The 13511-nt window shown below is 44.1% G+C and overlaps 1 protein-coding gene across 3 annotated transcripts in view; it reads left to right on the top strand.

Moving 5' to 3' along the window:
- Positions 1-11012: 11012 nt before the first annotated feature.
- The window catches only part of FBXL4 (F-box and leucine rich repeat protein 4), a 48275-nt gene continuing 45776 nt past the window's right edge, over positions 11013-13511 (top strand). Inside the window, exon 1 of one of the 3 annotated variants that reach the window (XM_069973600.1) lies at positions 11013-11097. The gene's annotated coding sequence lies outside the window, so the exon portion shown is untranslated. Of the gene's footprint in view, positions 11178-13511 lie in introns of all 3 variants that reach the window. The other 2 variants (XM_069973599.1, XM_069973598.1) reach the window with 2 other exon arrangements.

Raw genomic sequence — 13511 nt, 5'->3', positions numbered from 1 at the left:
GTATGTTCTGTATGGGTGTACTGTATATTGTACTGTATGTTCTGTATGGGTGTACTGTATATTGTACTGTATGTTCTGTATGGGTGTACTGTATATTGTACTGTATGATTCTGTATGGGTGTATATTGTACTGTATGGTTCTGTATGAGTGTGTATTGTACTGTATGGTTCTGTATGGGTGTACTGTATATTGTACTGTATGGTTCTGTATGGGTGTACTGTATATTGTACTGTATGGTTCTGTATGGGTGTATATTGTACTGTATGGTTCTGTATGGGTGTACTGTATATTGTACTGTATGGTTCTGTATGGGTGTATATTGTACTGTATGGTTCTGTATGAGTGTGTATTGTACTGTATGGTTCTGTATGGGTGTATATTGTACTGTATGGGTGTATATTGTACTGTATGGTTCTGTATGAGTGTGTATTGTACTGTATGGTTCTGTATGGGTGTATATTGTACTGTATGGGTGTATATTGTACTGTATGGTTCTGTATGGGTTTATATTGTACTGTATGGTTCTGTATGGGTGTATATTGTACTGTATGGGTGTATATTGTACTGTATGGTTCTGTATGGGTGTATATTGTACTGTATGGTTCTGTATGGGTGTGTATTGTACTGTATGGCTCTGTATGGGTGTACTGTATATTGTACTGTATGGTTCTGTATGGGTGTACTGTATATTGTACTGTATGGTTCTGTATGGGTGTGTATTGTACTGTATGGTTCTGTATGGGTGTATATTGTACTGTATGGTTCTGTATGGGTGTACTGTATATTGTACTGTATGGTTCTGTATGGGTGTGTATTGTACTGTATGGCTCTGTATGGGTGTACTGTATGGTTCTGTATGGGTGTACTGTATATTGTACTGTATGGTTCTGTATGGGTGTATATTGTACTGTATGGTTCTGTATGAGTGTGTATTGTACTGTATGATTCTGTATGGGTGTATATTGTACTGTATGGGTGTATACTGTACTGTATGGTTCTGTATGGGTGTATATTGTACTGTATGGTTCTGTATGAGTGTGTATTGTACTGTATGGTTCTGTATGGGTGTATATTGTACTGTATGGTTCTGTATGAGTGTGTATTGTACTGTATGATTCTGTATGGGTGTATATTGTACTGAATGGTTCTGTATGGGTGTACTGTATATTGTACTGTATGGTTCTGTATGGATGTATACTGTTCTGTATGGCTCTGTATGGGTGTATATTGTACTGTATGGCTCTGTATGGGTGTACTGTATATTGTACTGTATGTTCTGTATGGGTGTACTGTATATTGTACTGTATGTTCTGTATGGGTGTACTGTATATTGTACTGTATGTTCTGTATGGGTGTACTGTATATTGTACTGTATGATTCTGTATGGGTGTATATTGTACTGTATGGTTCTGTATGAGTGTGTATTGAACTGTATGGTTCTGTATGGGTGTACTGTATATTGTACTGTATGGTTCTGTATGGGTGTACTGTATATTGTACTGTATGGTTCTGTATGGGTGTATATTGTACTGTATGGTTCTGTATGGGTGTACTGTATATTGTACTGTATGGTTCTGTATGGGTGTATATTGTACTGTATGGTTCTGTATGAGTGTGTATTGTACTGTATGGTTCTGTATGGGTGTATATTGTACTGTATGGGTGTATATTGTACTGTATGGTTCTGTATGAGTGTGTATTGTACTGTATGGTTCTGTATGGGTGTATATTGTACTGTATGGGTGTATATTGTACTGTATGGTTCTGTATGGGTTTATATTGTACTGTATGGTTCTGTATGGGTGTATATTGTACTGTATGGGTGTATATTGTACTGTATGGTTCTGTATGGGTGTATATTGTACTGTATGGTTCTGTATGGGTGTATATTGTACTGTATGGTTCTGTATGAGTGTATATTGTACTGTATGGTTCTGTATGGGTGTGCATCGTTCTGTATGGATGCATATTGTTCTGTATGTGTGTATCCTTCTGTGTGGAGCAGTTTTGCAGCATCTGTGTGGGGGGGGGGTTCATTCCTCTCCTTCAATGCTCAGGAGCAGAAAAAACAAAACAAAACCACAAATAGGAACCAAGCCTAACATGTGTAACGATATATATATATATATATATATAGATATATATATATATATATCTATATATATATATATATAAATAATCTTTACACATGTTAGGCTTGTTTTTACATAGTGCAAACCTGGCCATACATGCAGTCTGGTGTGTGTGTGTGTGGGGGGGGGGGGGGGGTACAGCAGCCTCAAGTGTATGGGGGTACAGCAGCCTGAAGGGGAGAACACAGCAGTCTGGGGGGGAGGGGGTGCACATTGCAGCTTGGGAGGTACAGATCAGCTACAGGTGGACAGGGGCAAAGCAGCCTGGGGGAGAGGGGGCAGCTATAGGGGGAACAGGGGTAGGGGTGTGTGTGTGTGTTCTTCTCTCAGCCCAGATCTGCAGACTCCCACCTCTTCTCTGTCCCGACCTCCCTGCTATCTACAGTCCCAGGTACCTGACATTTCCTGCAGCGGAGCACAGGACAGGAGGGGGATGGTCAGGAAGCCCTGTAGCTGGAGGTTAGCAGCCTGTAGCCTCCTGCTCTCCACACTGCTGGTCTCCTGCTATGGCAGCACAGGCTGCAGCTGCTGTGAGGCCCCACACATAACCATCCCAAGGCCTGCTGGGGGCAGGAAGTCCCAGGCCAGGAGGAACATGGGACCAGTCCACAGGGGGCGGGGCTTAACGGGGGCGGGAGCTTCAGCCGCCCACATCACAGACCGGCCCTGCAGCTTATTTATGTGAGGAGAGGAGAACGCTGGGGCAGTGCGCAGCGTCAGTGCGGCCCTGTAATGTACTGGGGGAGAGGGGGGCACAGGGTGGCTTATCAGCTTCCCTTCCTTTCTGCAGGGTAGGCGGCTGCCACTGGGGCCCCCCATGAGTCATAGGCCCCCGGGCAGCCGCCTACCCTGCCCAATGGGAAAGACGGCCCTGGTTGGATTAGCAAGTCAATAGACAGCTAACCCAGCCCCGAGAGAGGAGATCACCTGTCTTGTGACTACAAAGGTTGGGGGGGAAGAGGGAGCTGAGCGTGGTCAGAGTGGACCCAGAGTAGAGGATTTTACACTCCACAGCATATAAGAATGAGAAAAAAACATGCAAAGGGTGCCAGATAGATTACATGTGTTACAATTCAGGTCACAGAGGGAAGCAGGAGAAACACAGACAGTGTACCCTAAGCTAATCCCCGCCCACTGTCCTTGCCTACTTGCCGCTATTTGCCCTAAAATGGCAGAGGGCAGCTGGGCGGCGGTCCCTGGCCTGTATACGTGAAATAAAAAGATGAGACAAGACAAACAAACACAATAAGAATAGTCAGCAATCCAAGTCACAACTGTCGGGCAGCAAAAGTACAAAATCAGAATCCAATAGACGTAGTCAAAAAACAGGCAAAAAGGTCAGGGGCTGGCGGCAAGCAAGGGAGGTCAGAAATACAAAGCAGAAGGGTCAGAATAAAGACAGAATAGCAGGGTCAGAAGCAGGGAGAGACAAGCTCAATAACCAGCAAGGAGAACACAGACTGGGGGTGTTATATAGGAGGCCATATGCCATGCTCGCCCGATAGGCAGGCTAGGGGGGGCGTGACAAGGCAGGGAGAAGGCGTGGCCTCCTCCCGCGCCTCATTTATCATGATTAACTCCTGCTTGCAGGCGTAAATCATGATCCAAATCTACACCCGCTGGAAGCAGGTGTAGATTTAGTACGCCGGTCGGATTCATTAAGAGGCGTGTGCCTCTTAGTGAATCCTGCCAGGGAAAAGGGGCGGGCCCAATATAAGACCGGCCTACTTGTATGCCAGTCTTCATAAATCCCCCTAAGGCTAGGTTCACACTGTGTTTTTGCAATCCGTTTTTTGCAAAAAAACGGATGAAAAAGGGATGGAAAAAAAAGGATGCATTAGTATGCATCCGTTTTGATCCGTTTTTCCATTGACTTCTATTGTAGTCCGTTTTTTTTAATGGACACAAAAGTAGTGTCAGCTATGTTTTTGTGTCTGTCAAAAAAAAAACGGATCCGTTTTGACCCGTTTTTTTTTACAATGGAAGTCAATGGAAAAACGGATCAAAACGGATGCACACAAATGAATCCGTTTTTTTCATCCGTTTTTTGCAAAAAAACAGATGAAAAAAAACGGATTGCAAAAACGCAGTGTGAACCCAGCCTAAGGGCACTATTCCACCGGACGATTATCGTTTGCATAATCGTTAACGATTAACGATCTCAAACGACCGGTATTGCGAAAGACCTGAAAACGTTCACTCATTTCCATGGAACGATAATCGTTACTTATGATCGTAATTGCGATAGTCTTTCTTTGTTATTTATTCGCTATTGCGTTCGTATCTATTGTGAACGACCGAACAATGTCTTATTCAATGCGAACGATTTGCGAACGAGCAACGATAAAAATAGGTCTCGTTCGGTCGTTAATTGCATTTCAACCGAACGATTATCATTTAGATTCGAACAATTTAACGATAATCTGAACAATAATCGTCCGGTGGAATAGGGCCCTAAGAGTTTTCTTTCACTTGTGGCTGCCCCCTGCAGAGACTCTTATGGTATCTGACCTACAGTACTTTCCCATACAGTGCCTAACTAATGCATGTACAATTTACACACACAAATGCTTTTCAATGTGCATTCACTATCCTTATGTAGTAAGGTCATACTCTCATTACCTTACTAGCACGTCCTGGTTTTATTCATGTTTCTTCAAAACCAAAGCTGACCTCAAAGTTAGATTGTGTCGTGAGCTTGTCATTCATCTAGCAGCTTACTCAGGGTCCATTATGCTTTGTGGAATACCTTCATGTCTGCAACATATACTTCCCAGTCCCTTTCCTAAAGTAACAGGGGTTACTGCGAATAGACAAAAATCATGCTATAAATGAAAAGTAAACTCAAATTATTTATTCCTAGTAAATGTATCAATTAAATGGCATGTAAGAAAGTTGGGGTAGTCTACAACAGGACTGATATTTTGGGGTATAGAAGGTTGAGCTATATATTCCATCTCTTGCCACACGTTTGTTCCATTTGCATAACAATCTTCTTGGGTATAAGCAGAGTTCCATGCTAATTGTACATTAATTCCTTCGATGTATAATTGAGATATTGAATGCAGCGACATAAAAACTAAATCTTGTTCTGCACTCGACGTAACATGTCCTCAGCAATGAGTGAATCATGACAACCATACATAAGTCTTCATTAATCAGCCTTAAAACCAGCAGGGCTATTAGGATCAGGAAAAGTGCACATTTTGTGCATGGTCCAATTTATTTCTAATTTACATATGTAGAACCCATGGAAACATGAATTTGTAAGGTACGACAAACACTTCTCTGTCTCTCAAAAATGGTTGCTAGCAAAAACACTGTACCTCGCAAATTTTTTTTTTTATTTTTTTTTAACCAAGGGTTTGTTTTATAATACATTTTTTTTTTACTTTAAGCCATGTTCTTACATGGGATTTCAGTCAGTATTTGGTCCATATTTTGGTCAGTAGATTTAGCCAAAACCAGGAGTGGAGCTTAAACCGGAGAAAAAAAGGTCATGGAAAGATTTGTTCGGTAAAAAAATTTTTTTGACCAAAATGTGTCTCAAACATAACTAAATATAATATATATATATATATATATATATATATATATATATATATACATACACACAGACAGACACACACACACACAGGGTGGTCCAGAAGTAGGTGGACAGTATGTTTAATAGGGTTATGAAGGGGGAGATTTATCGAACATGGTGTACAGTTGCTAGGGGCGAGAGCCAGTTTCACTTTACACCATGTTCGATAAATCTCCCCCAAAGTTCATAACCCTATGACACGTACTGTTCAACTACTTTTGGTCCTATATATATATATATATATATATATATATATATATATATATATATATATTCCATGTTTGAGACACATTTTCATCTTCTTTTTTTTTTTTTTACCAAAACCAGGAGTGAGTCCAAAATACAAAAAAAGATGCTAATTAATTTGACAGCAGAAATATATAGGTACTGTTATAAATAAGAAACTTTACACGTCAGAGAGACATATGACAAGTTTTGATCAGTCAGGGTCTGAGTGTTTAGACGGTAACCGCCAGAGAATCAGGAGTCGGGAGAAGTCTGTGCAGATTGCATTCGCTCCCGTATAGGTCACACAGAGCAGGGAGAGGAGCGCATGGCTGGTGTACCTTGTCCTCTTTGCTGTATGGATCTCAATGCAAAACTTTGAGATCCATACAGCAAAACTCTGAGGAAATCCAGACATATGGGTTGGGCTGGGCAACCACAATATGGCATTATATATAAAGATGAGCGAACCTGGAGCATGCTCGAGTCGATCCGAACCCAAACTTTCGGCATTTGATTAGCGGTGGCTGCAAAACTTGGATAAAGCCCTTAGGCTATGTGGAAAACATGGATATAGTCATTGGCTGTATCCATGTTTTCCAGACAACCTTAGAGCTTTATCCAAGTTCAGCAGCCACCGCTAATCAAATGCCGAACAATCGGGTTCGGATGGACTCGAACCCGAACCCAGTTCGCTCATCTCTAATTATATGCTTCTCACTCTTCTACTGGTGCTAAGGGAGGTTGAGAGATTTGGTTGCCTGAGTAACTTTAATGTTAACCCCTCTAAAATAGAAGGGCAATACATTTATTTAACCCCTTTCAGAGCTCCATCTGCTTCAGACCTCCTATTCATTCCAGTGGCGGACGTAAATAATAATATACCTGGGCACAAAACTCCCAGATGATCTTCAACTTCTTATGTTCCCCTACAGAAGAAAATTTGATAAGACTTTTAGGTGTAGCATCAGATTATCAAAAACAGCGCTAAAGCATTAATAACATGCATTTTTAAGGGGAGAGACCACCAAGAAATCCTTTATATGGTAAGATAAGTATATATTCTTAAAGTGACTCTGTACCCACAATCTGCCCACCGCAAACCACTTGTACCTTTGGATAGCCGCTTTTAATCCAAGATCTGTCCTGGGGTCCGTTCGGCAGGTGATGCAGTTATTGTCCTAAAAAACAACTTTTAAACTTGCAGCCCTGCCTCTCCGTCCCTCCTCATCATTACGAGCGCCCCTAGAACAATTTCTCCTGTTCATCACCTGTGTAAACACTGCACATGAGCTGGATCGTTAAGGCACCTGTGCAGTGTTCAGGTAATGAACAGGAAAAATCCTGCCCGGGGGCGTTCCTAGTGATGAGGAGGGCAGGGAGGAGGGATGGAGGGGTGTTGCAATCCTAAGGCACAGACACTCTAGGCCATGACAATTTGACACAGGGCTGCAAGTTTAAAAGTTGTTTATTATGACAATAGCTGCATCACCTGCCGAACGGACCCCAGGACAGATCTTGGATTAAAAGCAGCAATCTGATGGTACAAGTGGTTTGGGGGGGTCAGATTGTGGGTACAGAGTCTCTTTAAGAATGGTGCTATGAACTTCTTATATGGAAAGTGGGTGACAATATCACATTAAGTACAGCACCAGATTATCAGCTAAAGCACTAGGGGGGAGATTTATGAAAGGGTGTAAATATACACCTGGTGTAAACTGCCCACAGCAACCAATCACAGCTCAGCTTTTGTTCTACCAGAGCTGAAAGCTGAGCTGTGATTGGTTGCTGTGGGCAGTTTACACAAGGTGTATATTTACACCCTTTCATAAATCTCCCCCTAGAAATTTAGGTACAGTGCTAGACCTTTTGGTACAGCATCAGATTATCAGCAACAGCGCAAGATTTTCAGGTACTGCACCAGATGACAGGGGACGCATTCAGGAACAGCAAAAGTTGACAGGGGGGCAACAATTAGTCACCAATTAAAAACGGACACGTTGAACGGATTGCAAAAAAGGTAGTCTGAACCCAGCCTTAAACGGACTGAAAAAACCGCTGTGTGAACCCAGACTACATACAGGTAGTAAAAATCAGGTAGGGGGGCAGGGGGTGACAAGCAAGAGGTGAAAGGGGGTGACAATTAGGCAGGCAAAGGGTTAAGTTTAAAAAAAAGTTTTCCTTCGCTGGGATAGGCATATCTGGCTAAACCCTTCTGTCACTGTCATTGTGACTGGTCCATCTGTACATCCGGACCAATCGCAGCGGTCACTGGGCAGGACGGGTGATGATAGATCCCTGGCTTGTTTCCGGGACTATCATCACTCGCTTACTTCAGAGTACAAAATACTGGTGTTCTTGGCCAATAGACCCCAATGTGTCCAGGAATCAGAAATCCTGATCAATTTTATGGTTGTATGCACAGGCAGTAAGGCTCATTTAACAAATCAAATGTGTAAATTTTTGTGGTCATAACTGTTAATGGATTTTAATTAGAGATGAGCGAACCTGGAGCATGCTGAGTCCATCCGAACCCGAACTTTCAGCATTTGATTAGCGGTGGCTGCTGAACTTGGATAAAGCCCTAAGGCTATGTGGGAATCATGGATATAGTCATTGGCTGTATCCATGTTTTCCAGACAACCTTAAAGCTTTATCCAAGTTCAGCAGCCCCAGCTAATCAAATGCCGAACGATCGGGTTCGGATGGACTCGAGCATGCTCCAGGTTCGCTCATCTCTAGTTTTAATCCATTTTTTCTGTAACACAGCAAGTGTTGACAGAGAAGTGCAACTCAAATTATTGCCCCAATTCTAAGTTGTTGTTTTTTTAACTATCCCATGTGTGGCCCTAGATTACCAGTCAACCACACGCCCCAGACATGAAGGAGCACTTAGTGAATTTTAGGGCATCCATCTCATGATATTTTCCAGCCACCGATATTTTACAGAGGCCTTGGTGTACCAAAATAGACATTTTGAGCCCACAGGTGTTTTGTAGAATTTATTAATATTGGGCCGTCAATTTTTTTTTTCAATTGGTTGTAAACTTCTTTTTGCATACACAACAGGACGCAGATAGGAAGGAGTATCATTTGGCTTTTTTGTGCAGATCCTGGAGTGTGTGCCACTTTGTTGCTATCCACTGATGGACTGTGTCCCGCCCCAGTCACTGACTGGCTGAGCGTCCAGTCCATCAGCCGGGTCACCGCAGGCACAAGGAGAGGTAAGTGCCTACTTGCAATCAATTTCCCCCTCACCCTGCAGACTTCAGGATTTTAGAAACCGCTGGACTTCTCCTTTAAGGTTTTTAAAAACCACAACAATAACAAAACAGGACAATTATTTTTAGTAAAAAATAAAAATCTTTTATTCTGTATATCAGACACAGCACAATACAACAAGAACTAATTATAATGTATCATTTCCGACACCAGTTGATTTGAAAGAAAAAGATTTTCGCTGGACAATCCCTTTAATTGGTTTAAGTAGATAGATCCGCAATGAACAGGATTTTTCTGTAGTGATTAGTGGTCTGAGCGTATATACCATAAATACCTATGTGTGATACCCTACCTTGCACAGGTAAGTTATACCTCATCGGTATTTATGGTATATACACTCAGGCCACTCATCCTGTTTGTCCCGGGTTTATCTAATTAAACCAATTAAAACCATATTTTAGATGTTTCCCCATAGGAAATAATGTTCATGCTTTTTAGTATGTTCCCCCCCCCCATCACTGTAGAATATGACACAAAAGCCACAGACCCATATCCCTGCAGAACATCGCATTACAGTACAGCCACAGCCTGTCCCTGCAGAACATCCCATTACAGTACAACCACAGCCTGTCCCTGCAGAACATCACATTACAGTAGAGCCACAGCCCCTGTCCCTGCAGAACATCACATTACAGTAGAGCCACAGCCCCTGTCCCTGCAGAACATCCCATTACAGTACAACCACAGCCCCTGTCCCTGCAGAACATCACATTACAGTACAACCACAGCCTGTCCCTGCAGAACATCCCATTACAGTACAACCACAGCCTGTCCCTGCAGAACATCACATTACAGTAGAGCCACAGCCCCTGTCCCTGCAGAACATCACATTACAGTAGAGCCACAGCCCCTGTCCCTGCAGAACATCACATTACAGTAGAGCCACAGCCCGTCCCTGCAGAACATCACATTACAGTAGAGCCAATGCCCCTGTCCCTGCAGAACATCCCATTACAGTACAACCACAGCCCCTGTCCCTGCAGAACATCACATTACAGTAGAGCCACAGCCCCTGTCCTAAACAGTACAGCCACAGCCTGTCCCTGCAGAATATTGCATAACATTACAACCACAGCCTGTCCCTGCAGAACATCCCATTACAGTACAGCCACAGCCCCTGTCCCTGCAGAACATCCCATTACAGTACAACCACAGCCCCTGTCTCTGCAGAACATCACATTACAGTACAGCCACAGCTCCTGCAGAACATCCCATTACAGTATAACCACAGCCCCTGTCCCTGCAGAACATCGCATTACAGTACAGCCACAGCCCCTGTCCCTGCAGAACATCCCATTACAGTACAACCACAGCCCCTGTCCCTGCAGAACATCGCATTACAGTATAACCACAGCCCCTGTCCCTGCAGAACATCGCATTACAGTACAGCCACAGCCTGTCCCTGCAGAATATCACATAACATTACAACCACAGCCCCTGTCCCTGCAGAACATCGCATTACAGTATAGCCACAGCTCCTGCAGAACATCGCATTACAGTATAGCCACAGCCCCTGTCCCTGCAGAACATTGAATAACAGTACAACCACAGCCTGTCCCTGCAGAACATCGCATTACAGTATAGCCACAGCCCCTGTCCCTGCAGAACATTGAATAACAGTACAACCACAGCCTGTCCCTGCAGAACATCGCATTACAGTACAGCCAGAGAGCGGTCACCCCCAGCCTAATCCTCCCACACCAGCTCCGCACTGAACGGCTCCTCCACACACCCGGAACCCAGCAGTGTGACCATAGCTCCGCCCATACAGGAAGCTGGTCACGTGGGGATTACGTCATCACAGGGCCTTTCGCCCACTTGGAAATAGCAAGTACCGTGCTGTTACTCAGCAGCTGTGCACCGGCCGCTCGGTACGGCAGGAAGGTAACGGGAGGAGGCGTGGAGCTGGGCCCGGGCAGTGTCTGTGTGTATATAACCGGCAGGCTTCCCGGTATGTGTGTATAGAAGCTGCAGGTGCCGGGCACGGAGGCTTCCCTGTATATAGCAGTGCGGCTGTGTGTCTCATAGCCTCCCCGGTGTGTGTCTGCACGGTGGGCGGCACTGGTTGTCACCGCCAGGAGGCTGGCATGTCACTACTGTCTATGTCCATACTGTCATATGAGAGCTGGCCCTATGTCTGTCTGCTAGAATGGACCAGGCCCCCCAGCTGTGTGAAACTACAACTCCCATCATGCCTGGGCAAGCTCTGGCAGTCTGGGCATGATGGGAATTGTAGTTTCCTAACAGCTGGAAGGCTTATGTTTCCTGGTTACCCTGTACTGGGGCTGGATGATGCAAGAAGGAAGCTAGATAGCATTAGAGAGTGATGTTATTTATTTAGTCACAGGGCCCTATTACCTGGAGCCATAATTGGCCTGATTCGGGCGATTATCGCTCTGTGTAATGCTGCATTTACACAGAACGATTATTGTTAACATTTTCACGATAGCATTTGAGTGATAATCGGCTCGTGTAAACACAGCGTACGATCAAGTGACGAGCGAGAAATCGTTCATCGTGAACTTTCAACATGTTCTCAAATCATCGTTGGTCATTCGCAAAAAATTTGTAAACAGACTTTCACAGATTCACCCTAATGGGTGAGATGGGCTTAAAGTGTACCACCAGGCCCAGGCTGAAGCACTGGAGGCGGGCCGACCCACCCTTAGTGGGAGGAAACCCAAGCTCCTCTATGATAGGGTTCCATTGATTCTAATGGAGTCACGACATGGAGGGGCTGGAGTTTCTTCCCACTGGGGGTGGGTCGGCCCGTCTCCAGTGCTTCAGCCAGGGCCTAGTGGTACAGTCACTTTAACCCTTTGAGGACCAGGCCCAAAATGACCCAGTGGACCGCGCAAATTTTGATCTTAGTGTTTCCGTTTTTCCCTCCTCCCCTCCTAAGAGCTCTAGCACTCTCAGTTTTTTATCTACAGGCCATGTAAGGGCTTATTTGTTACAGGAATAGTTGTACTTTGTAATGGCGTCATTCATTTTCCCATAACATGTATGATGGAATCCCAAATATATTATTTATGAAGATATAAATTGATGAAATCGCAAAAAAGAATGCAATATGGTAACGTTTGGGGGGTTCCTGTGTCTACGTTATGCACTATATGGTAACAGCGACATGATACAATTATTCTATAGGTCAGTCCGAACACAACCATATGCAGGTTACACAGATTCTCTAATGTTATATATTTTTTTTAAATGAAATCCTTTTTTTTGGCAATTAATTATAAATAAAATGGGACTATTGTGACGCTTATAACGGTTTTATTTTTTCACCTACGGGGCTGTATGGGGTGTCATTTTTTCCGCCATGATCTCTAGTTTTTATTAATACCATATTTGTGAAGATCAGACGTTTTGATCACTTTTTATTAATTTTTTTATATATATAATGTAACATAAAATCGGTAATCTGCGCACTTTTTCCCCTCTTTTCGTGTACGCCGTTTACCGGTCACAATGACGCTTGTTATATTTTAATAGATCGGACAATTACGCACGCTACGGTATATTATATGTTTATCTATTTATTTATTTTTATATGTTTTATTTATATAATGGGAAAGGGGGGTGATTTCAACTTTTATTGGGGGAGGGGTTTTGGGGTAGTGTGTTAGTGTTTTTAACTTTTTTTTTTTTACACATTTGAAGTCCCTTTGGGGGACTTGTACATAGATTAGTTTGATTTTTACACTGATGAATGCTATGCCATAGGCACAGCATTGATCAGTGTTATCGGCGCTCTGCTCATTGAGCCTGCCTGTGCAGGCTTAGAGTAGCAGAGCGCCGATCGGACCGCATGGAGACAGGTAAGAGACCTCCAGCAGTCCGTTATACCGATCGGGACCCCCGCAGTCACACTGCGGGGGTCCCGATCGGTAAGTGACAGGGGACTCCCCCTGTCACTTACACTTAAACGCCGCGGTCGCGCCGTGATCGCGGCGTTTAAGGGGTTAATGACACGCGGCAGCGCGATCGCTGCAGCGTGTCATTGCCGGTGAGGTCCCGGCTGCTCACTGCAGCCGGCCCCCACCTCCTATGAAGCGCGCTCCGCTCCGGAGCGCGCTTCATAGCGGGAATAACACCCGTGACGTAAGGTTACGTCATGGGTCGTCTGGGGACAGACTTCCATGACGTAACCCTACGTCCAGGGTCGTCTAGGGGTTAAAGGACAACTCCGGCGGGACCCCCCCAAAAAAAAAAAACACAGACACCATACTCACCATCCCTCCGGTGACGATCGCCACTCCATTCGGCCGCCGTCCGCCTC

The sequence above is a fragment of the Dendropsophus ebraccatus genome, chromosome 6, assembly GCF_027789765.1.
Source record: "Dendropsophus ebraccatus isolate aDenEbr1 chromosome 6, aDenEbr1.pat, whole genome shotgun sequence".
In the NCBI taxonomy this organism is placed as follows: domain Eukaryota; kingdom Metazoa; phylum Chordata; class Amphibia; order Anura; family Hylidae; genus Dendropsophus; species Dendropsophus ebraccatus.
Note: the sequence above shows the minus strand (reverse complement) of the source record. Positions and strands in the feature narration are given on the sequence as shown.